This window comes from Ambystoma mexicanum, chromosome 6q (assembly GCF_040938575.1).
Source record: "Ambystoma mexicanum isolate Mex_15411 chromosome 6q, UKY_AmexF1_1, whole genome shotgun sequence".
NCBI classification, from domain to species: domain Eukaryota; kingdom Metazoa; phylum Chordata; class Amphibia; order Caudata; family Ambystomatidae; genus Ambystoma; species Ambystoma mexicanum.
This window is the reverse complement of record NC_090937.1, coordinates 507,259,410-507,271,673: the sequence shown is the minus strand read 5'-3', so window position 1 is coordinate 507,271,673 and position 12,264 is coordinate 507,259,410.

The window sequence follows — 12,264 nt, the reverse complement described above, 5'->3', positions numbered from 1 at the left end:
CAAAATGTTGTAAAAGAAAACTACTTCAAACTGAAACGATACAAGATATCACTGCAACTCCTCCAAAGGAACAAAAAAGAGAAACGAATACTTCATCCAGTACCACAACCAAAGAAGAATATACTGGTCATAGGAACTCAACTACTTCTTCAAAGAAGCAACACACACTCCTCCGAACAAATTACTTTGACACAGAACTGTCAGGTCAATTCAAATTTTCAAATATAACTGCTGTAAATTGCTATGCAAATGTAGCAATAAATATTCTATTCCAATTACCACCAATTATTGAGAAGATTTACTTACACAGTACAGACCAATTGTGTTTGCAAATATTAGTCCTTCATAGAAATTCCATCAACAATCCTGACAACACTTACAGTGTTCATAGAATAAGACAAGAATTGGACTACTGTGCTGGAATTGTCATATTCATTATAAACTCACAAAAAGATCCACAAGAATTTCTAATGTACTTACTACAAGTACTGGAAAACAAAAACATACCTATAAATGAAATATTCCAGATTTCATACATGTGGAAACATACATGCACTCTCTGCAACCATGTGGCACAGGAACAAGTCCCTAATGAACGCTTTGTTTATGTATCTGTCATGACAACTGTGAGGGGCCAAAAGTTGTGCCACAAGGAGGGTCCGACCAGAACCCTGTGGGCCTTTAATCCACTGCAAAAGGGCTCCTGGAGCCAGAATTTGCGCCTTTGGCACCAGGCTCATATGTAGGAAGGAAGGGCTGTTCAAACCAGGTCCCATTTATGTACATGGGCCTTTAAATCCAACATGGAAGCACCCACACAGTTTAGTTCTAAGAACCAAGCCATGCGGTCTAGTGTTTTGGGTGTGGCAGGCCTGGAAGTTCTTTCCCTGGTAGTACTTTACCTGGGCTATATAAACCACACCCTGACTGCAGAACATGTTTCGTGTTATTCTGCAACCAGCAGCGTGACGCTCACCATGTCCAGCTCCTGGCCTTCAGCATCTTCCTGTAATCCTGAAAGAACAAGATTATTCTGTTTTACCTGAGAAAACACCATCCAGCACTTAGCATTTCAACTGGGCTGCAATCTGTGGAAACTGAGAGAAGAAGAAACATCACTCACCTGTGAGTACTAGCTTAAGGACTTCCGGCGAACCACGACCACAGCTGCTGTTCGAACATTGTGACCTGCAATAACGAGAAAGGGAAAAACAATATTAGAACGCATGCTTCTAAAACATTCAATTCCATCAGTCTTACCTGAATTCCATCGCACTACGCCACACTTCCATCCGGAGCACCACAGCAACATCTGCAACGGAAAAGAGACATATTCAGGTTCGCTTTCAATATTAAACAACCACACAGTGCTGTACTTACCTTAACAGATTCCGGCGGCCTTTTTTTGATCGTGCTCTCATCCACTCGCAGCACCACAGCGGCCTGTAAAGAGAAGAAGAAGAAAACACAGGTTAGCTTTAAAAGACAATAAAGCGCTGCGCTTCACACTTTTTTCCTATTTAGAAAACGTGCCTCTCCATCCAGCATGTCAGCATGAAGACCTTCACACCTGAAAAGAAGGAGCTAAAGACATTAACACATTCCCACCATAAACAGAACAAAGACTTACAATTAACAAACCTACCTGCCTACCAGCAAATTCGGGGTCACAGCGGGCCTGGGCCTAAGGAAGGCATACTGCACCAGTGAAGCAACTCGGACAGCTCGCCAACAAACCTCAAGCGCCCCTGCACAAGAAACGCAGGACAGATAGCTCACCCTACAATTAACTAAGATTCATTATTCAGCACTGGGCAACTACGCATCCAGGGTTCCAGATCTCAGAGCCTTCCAGGCGCCCCCGGGGATATCAGGTGAGCATAACAGTATCCATACCTGACTGTGAATCCATTCCATTTCAGCAACTTGTACAAAATGCAAACCATGGCAGATTATGTACTACCTACAATTCAGATAATCAGTCCACCTTACAAATACAGAAAACATAGTAAATACGTAATAGTAATGCTTTTACGTTACAATGCAGGTGGTAGCAAAAACAACTGTAAACTGACTGGGTTCACACATGGTCAAGTATCACTTGGTAAGAAAACCTTCACATCAATAGGTATAATCTACCACGCAGGAGCCACAACCAATGCAGGTCACTTCACTGCATATATAAAAAAGAATTGTGGATGGTTCGAATGTGATGATAGTACCATTACTCTAAAGCAGAGATTTCTAGCAAATCATGTAAATACGTACTTAATATTCTTAAAACCAACATTTATATATGTAATCTGTGTATGAACATAAGCAAAACCTCAACTTCAAAACTTCAACTTCAAAACTGTGCACAGTTAGAGTATGCCAACATGAATCTAACTGCCCCAAGATTCTGCAACAAGCAAACAGATAAATAAATACCACTAAAATGTAACAAGAAATAAACAATTAGAATATACCAACAGGTATCTAATTGTGCCAACAATCTGCAACAAGCCAACAGATAGAAGATTAGCAAGAAACAAGAAATAAACAGTAAAACAATGAAAGAAATATATTGCACCACAACATAAAAGTTGTTTTTTTTAATCCAGCATGGTTTTTTTTCCCACAGACCCAATGATTTAGAAAACAAACACAGAAACTGAGCAAATTGCGCAGTACACTGGTTTGAACTATAGAACTTGTAAAGTACTAAATATGAGGGTCAATAAAATACAGAATTGTCTATTACGCAATGCAATAACAAATTATGAACTACCTACTCTAACATATGATCTTTTCTTCACAGAGATCGAAAAAGTATGTCTGATCCAGTTACCCATGTCATTAAAGAACTGCACACAACCACAAAAACCTCAACCAGTCCGTATACAATAAATAGACTCACAAACAATGCAGTCCTTGTTACAAACTCCACAATCTTAATTGCATAGCCTAGCCAAAACTTCACATACAAACTCTACAAATGAAACGGTACACAAACTTTTGGGTTGTGGATATTTTATGGGTGTTTGATTCTCTGAGTGTGTTATGCTGCGGTGGTTGTGGCCACACACCCAAGATTCTAGGCCCTGGCCACAACCACCGCAGCATAACACATCTATACTACCAAACATTTTGACTGTGGTATGTGTGCTGCTTATAGTGGATATATAGTGTTTTGATGGGTCCGCCATCTTGGATCCACGGACATCTGCGGACAGCGCAGCAACGAACGGGGGAAAAATACAAGTTTGGGGAGTGTGTTAGTGTGTAAGAGTGCTTGGGGAGGGTGGGGTAGTAAGAGATGGGTCAAATGCTGTATTTTTTTAGGTGTCAGGCGCCCCTGATGTGTTTGTCATGTCTGCGGTCACTGCGGCTGTCCGCGGACATAAAAATGCCCATATAGCATAGTTAAAATATTTGATTCTATGGATTTGTATACTGCGGTGGTTGTGGCCAGGGCCTAGAGTCTGAAGATTTTTGGGGCAGTTAGATACCTGTTGGTGTATTCGAACTGTTTATTTCTTCTTGATTTATCGGTTTGGTTGTTGCAGAATCTTAGGGCAGTTAGATATCTGTTGGCGTATTGTAACTGGTTATAGTATTTTATTTATATTTTCAAGTTACTCATCTATATGTTGGGTTGTTGTAGATTGTTGGGGCAGTTAGATACCTGTTGGCATATTCTGTTTATTTCTTCTTATATTTTAGTGGTGTTGATTTATCTGTTTGGTTGTTGCAAAATCTTAGGGCAGTTACATACCTGTTGGCGTATTCAAACTGTTTATAGTGTTCTAATTGAAGTTTCATTATTGTTTATTTACAGATTAGTTATTAAATTTTGGTTTTAAGAATATTAAATAAGTGTTTATAAGATTTGCTGGTTTATAAGATCTGCTTTAGAGTAATGGTATTATCATTACATTCAAACCATCCACAATTCTTTTTTCTATATGCCGTTTAGTGACCTGCATTGGTTGTGGCTCCTGTGTGGAAGATTATACCTATTGTTGTGAAGGTTTTCTTACCAAGTGATACTTGACCATGTGTGAATCCAGACAGCTTGCAGTTGTTTTTGGTACCATGTGCATTGTAACATAGAAGCATTAGTATTGAGTATTTACTATGTGTTTGTATTTGTAAGGTGGAACGATTATCTGAATTGCAGGTAGTACATAATCTGCCATGGTTTGCATTTTGTACAAATTGCTGATATGGAATGGGTTCACAGTTAGGTGTGGATACATAGATGAAGCGTTCACTAGGGATTTGTTCCTGTGCCATATTGTTGCAGAGAGTGCATGTATGTTTCCACATGTATGAAATCTGAAAGATTTCATTTATAGGTATGTTTTTGTTTTCCAGTACTTGTAGTAAGTACATTAGACATTCTTGTGGATCTTCTTGTGAGTTTATAGTGCATTTTACCATTCCAGCACAGTAGTCCAATTCTTGTCTTATTCCATGAACACTGTATGTGTTGTCAGGATTGTTGCTTGCATTTCTATGAAGGACTAACATTTGCAAACACAATTGGTCTGTATTGTGTAAGTAAATGTTGTCAACAATTGGTGGCAATTGGAATATAATATGTATTGTTACATTTGCGTAGCAATTTACATCAGTTATATTTGAAAATTTGAATACCAGATAGTTCTTTGTCCAAGTCACTTCTTCAGAGTGTGTGTTGCTTCTTTGAAGAAGTACCTGAGTTACTTTGAGTAGTAGTTTCTTCTTTGGTTGTAGTAATTGATGAAGTATTAGCTTATTTTACTCTGCAGTGAGATCCTGTTGCATTTCTGTTTGAAGTAATTTTCTTTTACAACGTTTTGATTTTTGTGGAACAGGATAGGTTTTTAGATGGGGTTGTATAGTGAACATAGTCTATTGTATTCTAAAATGCAAGGAATATCAATGTTTACTTTACTTGCATCAAAGATGATTAGAAATAGACCGTCAAGTGTACCTAAGCGTGATAGTGCTACGTAGCTCACGCCTTCTTTAAAGACTGCGTTCCCAATATCTATCAATGCTTTATGTAGGGTAAGACCTAGTGATCTGTGAATGGTGGCTGTTGAGCATCCTATCCTATTTACTTCTGATAGTTTGTCAAAGAGAATATTGACAAACTGAATGTTGTTGTCACGTGGGTATGTTTGAAAGCCAACAACTGTACCAAGTGCTCCATTAACTAGTCCTTGCTCCACATCGCGGTTATATTTTAGCATTACTCTACAGTTTAAAAATAATTGTAATATTTTCTCCAAACCAGCTTTCTTGGAGATAGAGTTTTCTTGGGTATTTAGTCTTGTTGTGGCTTGTTGACACCTGGGTAGTGTCATAATAGGTACGTCCAGTTTGTCTGTGGAGTAAATTTCAATTATTGGTCGCATTTCTTTTTCAACATTGTTTCATTGAATTTGGAACAGCTTGCAAGAGTTGGCATCAAGGACATACAATTGACATTTTTGTGTGCTAATTTTTCCATGAAATCAGTAGCATATGAGTTATGGCCATAGAGTACATGGATGTGCCGGGTTTTTAATACTGCTTGTGCTTCTTGAGATAGTACACCAACTGTAATACTTCTTAAAATGTTGGCGTATGTGAGGTCTGCAGACTGGCACATGTTTTCTGTTAATTCACTGTATTGGAAATGTTGCCAAAGGGTTGACAATTGCTATGCTGCCAACAATTTTATGGCAGAGTGTGTGTCCTAAATGTTTAAAAATAGGTTCACCTTTCACTGGTGTCAATTGAAGAAGATCTCCGAAAACAATAATGTGTTTTTTCTCCAAAGAGCTCGTTGTAGTTTGTTTTGAGTACTTATTGTAATCTGAGGTGAATCAAAGCCAACATTAGGTTGGAGACCATGCTCACTTCATCTATTAATAGCATTTTCATTTGTTTTAACACTCTGCGTAGTTCCATTGCAGCTTCTGTAGAAAGTTTGTAGCATTCTAATTTGTTTTGTTGTTCTACTGAAAGGAGTAGCAATCGGTGTAAAGTCACACCGCCTATGTTGTAGGCAGCTAAACCTGGGGGGGGGGGCAGTTACAACAGCTGACAGTTTGTTGTTTGTCAATTGTTGAAGGAACTTGCTGATGATTTTGATTAAGAATGTTTTGCCTGAACCAGCTTGACCACTGATGTATAGTAGTATAGGTTTGTAATTGTGGCAGGTACATTCTTTATTTTCATGTTGTACACCATGTGCAATTTCTTTTGTTACTTCTTGAAAAATGCTACTCTGCTCATTGTTCAGTTTTGATTGCAGTACAGTTACGTCTTCTGTATCTTCTTCATAGTGACACATGGTGTTTTCTACTTCTGTCATAGCAAATTCTGCCTCATTTGCTATTAGTGGCTGTCCCAGTGGTTCTTGGCTTCCTGTTACAGAATGTTGACTACTGTCAGGAGTGTCCTTATCTAGTTGGGCCTGGAGTTCTTCTTCCTGTTGCTGTTCATTGTGCAACATTGTTTTGAACTGTGTAAAGTTTACATTGTTTATAGTGCTTTCATTTGCTTTGAAAGCATCTTCATACAAGTCATAGATATCTAGTAACTCTTCTTCTTTTCTCCATGGTTTAAACAGTTGTAGCAGGGACATGTAATATAGTTCTTTATGTTGAGGAGTTTTTAATGACAATTTGATATGATTAATTAGGCTTCATTTGGTAAGTTTCACTAAGCTGCCTTCACAATTTGTCACTCTGTATCTACCTTTGTTTTCATCTGGTTTTATATTATTTTTGTATGTGAGGTTTTGGGCTATGTGGTAAAGACAAATGGTTTCCAAAGTGGTACCCCTGTTTGGGTAGTGTGTGTCTAGTAAATTGTTTCTCAAAATGTCTTGGCTGTTGGGATCATTTTTGGATAGTGTTTCTATGTTGTCGTATGATTTTAGAACTCTTTTTCTAGATTTAGCAGGACCAAGACTTAGCCATACTATAGTTTCAGATGTTCCATACAAAGCAGTACCGGTTAAATGGTCTGCAGCTTCATAGGAGCCACATTCTCTATGAGAGAGCATTTTTATGCCTAAGCTGTACAATTTCTGAGATAGAGTTTTGTCTGATGATAGGTCATCCCAGATGAAGCTCTTTTTTTCTGCTTTGGTTAAGTAGGCTGTAACATATCGTGCATTTGCAATGGAATTGTCTGCAATGTACTGCACATCTATGTTTGCATTCCATAAGAAGGCAATGATTGCATTGCAATCATTGATATATGCTCCTTCTTCTGTTTTTTTATGTAATATGTATTTTTAGGTGATTTACCATTAACACTATGTCTAACTGAAGACATTGGGCCTCATTACAACCCTGGCATTGGACCATGGTGCTTTTAGCACCATGGTCCACACCGGATTCCGCCATGGTGGATGGCAGATTTACCGCCCCATTCCGAGGTTGGCGGGGCGGTAAATCCCCATTCACCATTGCCCCTTCCCCATTCCCATTGTTGCCCCATAGGGCTCAATGGGGATGGGGAAGGCGCTAATTACGGCACCGTAAATTACGGTGCCGTAATTAGCACCAAGGTCGCTTAGCATTTGGACTTTAACGCCTTCAAAAAGTAGGCGTTAAAGTGTGAATCTGGCGTTAAGGGTTAAACAGCGCCGCAGCCTTTTGCGGCACCGTTAACCCCTTAACGCCAGGGTTGTAATGAGGCCCATTAAGTTGTTTACTTGACCTGTTGCTGTAACTGTTCTAGGGAAACGAAAGCAGCATTTGGTGTAGTATTTCCCTTTGTTTTTGTATTTGCAACAACACTATTTCCCACATTTGTTTCTTTGAAATTGTAAAATGTGTGCATAAAGATCACTATTTGTTGCTTCTGAAGGAATTTCACAAGTGACATATTTTTCGATAACCTGTAAAACAGTGGCATCACTGTCTTGACCAATTTAGGAGCATCTTTAAGCCATAAAAGCATGTGGATATGTGCTGCTCCTCTGGTTTGGTATTCGTTTCTCCAAAAGAAGTGATGCACTTCTCCCAGGGGAGGAACAGTTTTATTACAAGTAGAGTGTAGCATAGCAATGAAGCGATGATGGAAATATCTTGAAACATTAACAGGATCTAGAGAGCAAAGTTTTCCAGGTTTTAGTATATCTATGTTTGTTTTGTTTTTGTTTGATATGCATAGGAAATCATGTAAATCTTCCCATGCATATTGTGCACAGCTTAATGTAACAAACCAAGTGGGTTGGCCAAGGTTTCTTATCATACAATGTACATCTCTGTGACGTTGGAACCAGTACTCTTTAGTACCACGCATGTTTGCTAATAGATGTGTAATGCTTGATTGTAAAACCTCATCTTTTTCTTGCACTTTTTGTAGTAATTGCGTAGCTGACATATTTTGAAAATGGGTACCTGATTTCAATATGTGTGCAACTCCGTAGCATAGAGTTGCTAGTTCACTTTCAAAGAGTAGATGGAATATGGATTCCACATTTTGTATAAATCGGGATCTTCAGAATACATTCGTAACGAGCAGTATTCTGTTGCTGATATCTGAGTGGGTCTATCATCGTACCTTCCTCCTTTCCCAGTAGGAAAGAGTAGAGGAAAAGCACATGCTTCTATACTTTTTTCCCATATGCTGATTGGTGATCCTCTGGTTTGTCGCATTTGGTACTTTTTTAGTGCATCATCTATTATGTCTTTAGAGTGTAATGGATGAATTGTATAATGGTCTAAAATATTGGATACTGTAGTAGGATCTAGCAGTTTAAATTGACCAGTGTCTGGTGAATGTTGAATTATTTCAGTGGTTTCCCTCAGGTTTTCTTCAATATAAATTTCTTTGTAGTATTCATTATTGTCTTTTAGATATTGTAATGCTTGGCTAACTTTGTGTAAGTCTACGAGTTGTTGCCAATTATTTTTGTCTTTTATAGACAATTAAAGATTGTTCTATTGGACGTTGCACTCCTAGATTGTGTACATTTTCTTCGAGATCTAATGGTAAATAAACTACTTTGCCACAAATGCCTTTCCCTAATTCTGAGGGAGGTAATTTTGCTGTTTTTGGTTGAAGGCGTATTATTGCTTGAAATGGATGCATTGTTTGAATTATGATGATCTGATATAATTTGAGTTGTAGCAAGGGTTTTGGTAGTGGGAATAATTACAAGTTTTTTTTGATAGCACATGAAGGAGTTTGGCTGTTGTCAAGTTTTGCAGTGCAGTAACTGCAAAGTATTAAGGAGTCATTTATTTCGTATTCGTTTTCTGCTATAAGGTATAGAGCTAATTCAAACCATTTGGAATCCTCATTGTCTTCTATTTTGTATGTTATGTCTACAGTTTTTGTGCTACTTTTATAAAAAGTTCTGCCGCAACACACACACGCATGGTTTGGTACTTCAGCGGATGTACTATTACATTTTAGTACTTCTTTTTTGTATGTGTGTAGTAGAAGGTTGCCATTTGTAGAATTGTTCTGAGTATGTTGTAAAGCTATTGCATTTTGAATTTGGCTTTCACTTTTAAAATATTTTCTCTGTATATGCCCTATTTCTTTGAGTAGGTCTTTGGCTGTACCATGTAGAAGAGTGTTATTTAAATTGTCTAATGCTAAAGCTAGACTTTTATAAACTGTACATGAACTCGATTTCTTATAGTTGAATGATGTGTTGATATCATTTTGATATGATGGAAGGTGCTTTTGCAATTAGGTCCTGAAATGCAGGCTAATGAATGTCCTTGTCGTCCTGTGTGTTTACGCACTGGACAGCTCTCCATATTTTGTAGATGTTTCATTTTGAATTTGTCTTTGCCTTTTACATATTGATTGAGGAACTGGCGTAAAGATTTAAAAGCTTTTTTGTCAATGTTACACATTGACGTGCATGGCCATTTGTACACTGGACAATGGTTCAGTCTGATGGAGAGGTGATACTGAATTTTCTCGGGAAATTTTTGTGAGCAGCGTTTCTTGTTCCATAATGGTATTATTACATCTTTCATACCCTCGTCTGCTGCTATGTATGGCAATTGTGTTTGTTTTGTTTGTATGCGTCTTTTTTGAAATATTGTTCTGTGATCTTGGTGTGACTCCATTCACCTCCACAGATATTTAAGAAGTTATTTTTGTTGACATTCCATTTATTGAGAAGTCTTTTTTGTAATGTAGTAGTTGGTTTTGTTAGTATTCTGTTTAACACTAAAATAAATAACTTCCTTTTGAGAAGGATTGCACTGTCTATTAGAGGTTCTAAGATGATTTTTCGACGGTAGGTTTTAAGGGGTGTCCATGATTTCTCTCCTGTTTTATAAGATTCTGAAGGACTCAGGGGTGGAACATTTTTTGTAAAATACTTTTTTTGGTATGGTTACTTGCCACTACATCAAGATTTATGGGAACAGTGTTAGCAGTAGTGGTAGCTAAACTCTTGTTAATCACTTTCTGCTTCGTTTTACATTTTGAAAGAGGAGGCAAAGTTTTTTTACTGGAAGCTTGTTTTGTTTCGCTTAATGACTAAATGAGATCTTTTGTTTGAACATTTTGTACAAATTCTGCTAGAGATGGACGCTTATTTTGGACTCTTTTATTTTCATTTGTTCTACTTCTGCATTGATTTCTACGGACTTGCTTTTTGGTAGGCATTCTTTGGGGTCTGTTGAAAAAAAAGAAGGTATGGGTTGGGCTGTTCTGCAATGTTTGTGTGCTCTGTGCATAAGTGTCTGAGTGTGATGGTAAGGATGTATGTGGTGATGTGTGATTGTGCATTGGGCAGCTACAACTAGTTGGAAAGGCTATTCTTGTATTTGTGTGTTACTAGACTGGGGTTCAGATGACAGTACAAAGTAAGCTAGTGGTTAGGAGAAGCACTAACATTAAATCTAATGGTATGGAATTAAAACAGTTCTTTGTTCTGCAATGCTAACATTCTAGAGGTTGATTTATGGAATTTGTGCGCCGAAAAATGGGGATTTGTGTGCCAATCTGCCTGAAAATCCCTGTTTAAGAAATAGGGATTTGTGGGCTGAATGGTGCACAAATCCCCATTTTTCGGTGCTCAAATTCCATTAATCAACCCCACAGTGTGTTTCAGTAACAGTAAAAATATTATGGTAGTATTGTACTTACATTTATTGTTTGGAATGAGCAGGTTTCTTCTGAGCTGTTGTTTGTACTTCAGATGCTGTTGCTTTACAGGAATGTGGTCTTCACTGCAATTGTAAAAGAAATAAGTTAGTAATTTTGTGTTTTTATAGCACTGATGTTAATTTAGACGTTGATTTTTATGTTTTTGTAGTAGTATTGTTGTTTGATAACTGAATATAGTGTGTGCATGCAGTTTCCTTTGACTATGTGCAGCCTTTATATTTTACTTACAATATGTTAGTTCAACATGATTTGCAAATGAGTAGAATACTAAGTATATGAAACTCACTTGGTTTCTTAAGGCTGGGGAAGACATTTTAGGAGATAGAAGAAATAATGATGTACTTGATTTGCAATTTTTGTAAAGTAAATGTCAGAAACTGTCTAGAAACGCATAGAATGTATGTGTTTGTGAAGGTTTGGGTAATAAAGCAGAAGGAAGTGATGTACAGGCAGTGGTGTTATTTCAGCTGGGAGCTTATCAATGATAGTGTCTACTTGTGTGAGTGTATAAAGATGCATGAACTTATCCTGGCTGTGTGTAATTGTATAATACACTACTAAGTGTTTTTCTACAATTATACTTTTATGTCTCCAATCTTTTAATATTATATTTTTTTTAGATATTTGTGTGTTTAAAAAAATAATTCAGATACCAGGCAGGTTTGGAAGTGACAGTTGATTATAGAAGATGGGAAAAATAATAGTAAGTTCATTTTATAGGTTATACAGGTTAAGTGATAGTTACTTTGTTTATATGCATTTATAAGAGGTGTACATGTACTGTGCATACAATATGCATACATGTGGTTTGTATTCATGCATGTGGCTATGTATGCAGCTGCATGTAGAAATCTTGGAGACCTGTACAGTAGTTTTTGTAGTAGGTGCTTTCCAATGACATGAGACTTGTACTTAGAGTGCTCAACAGTACATTTGAAGTGCTGAACTATGAAGATGGAGTTAGATGTGGAGGTCTTGGATGTGATTGGTGGATGGTTGTGTGACTGCTTAGCTGTATCCAATGAGGGAATGACACAGAGAGTGAAGTGGAAAGGGTAGAAGGGATGTCTAAGTGTGACGCGCTCAGTGGACATCGTGGCCGTCCGCGGACAGGGCATGCCACATCTGGGGTTTTCCAGCAAATCC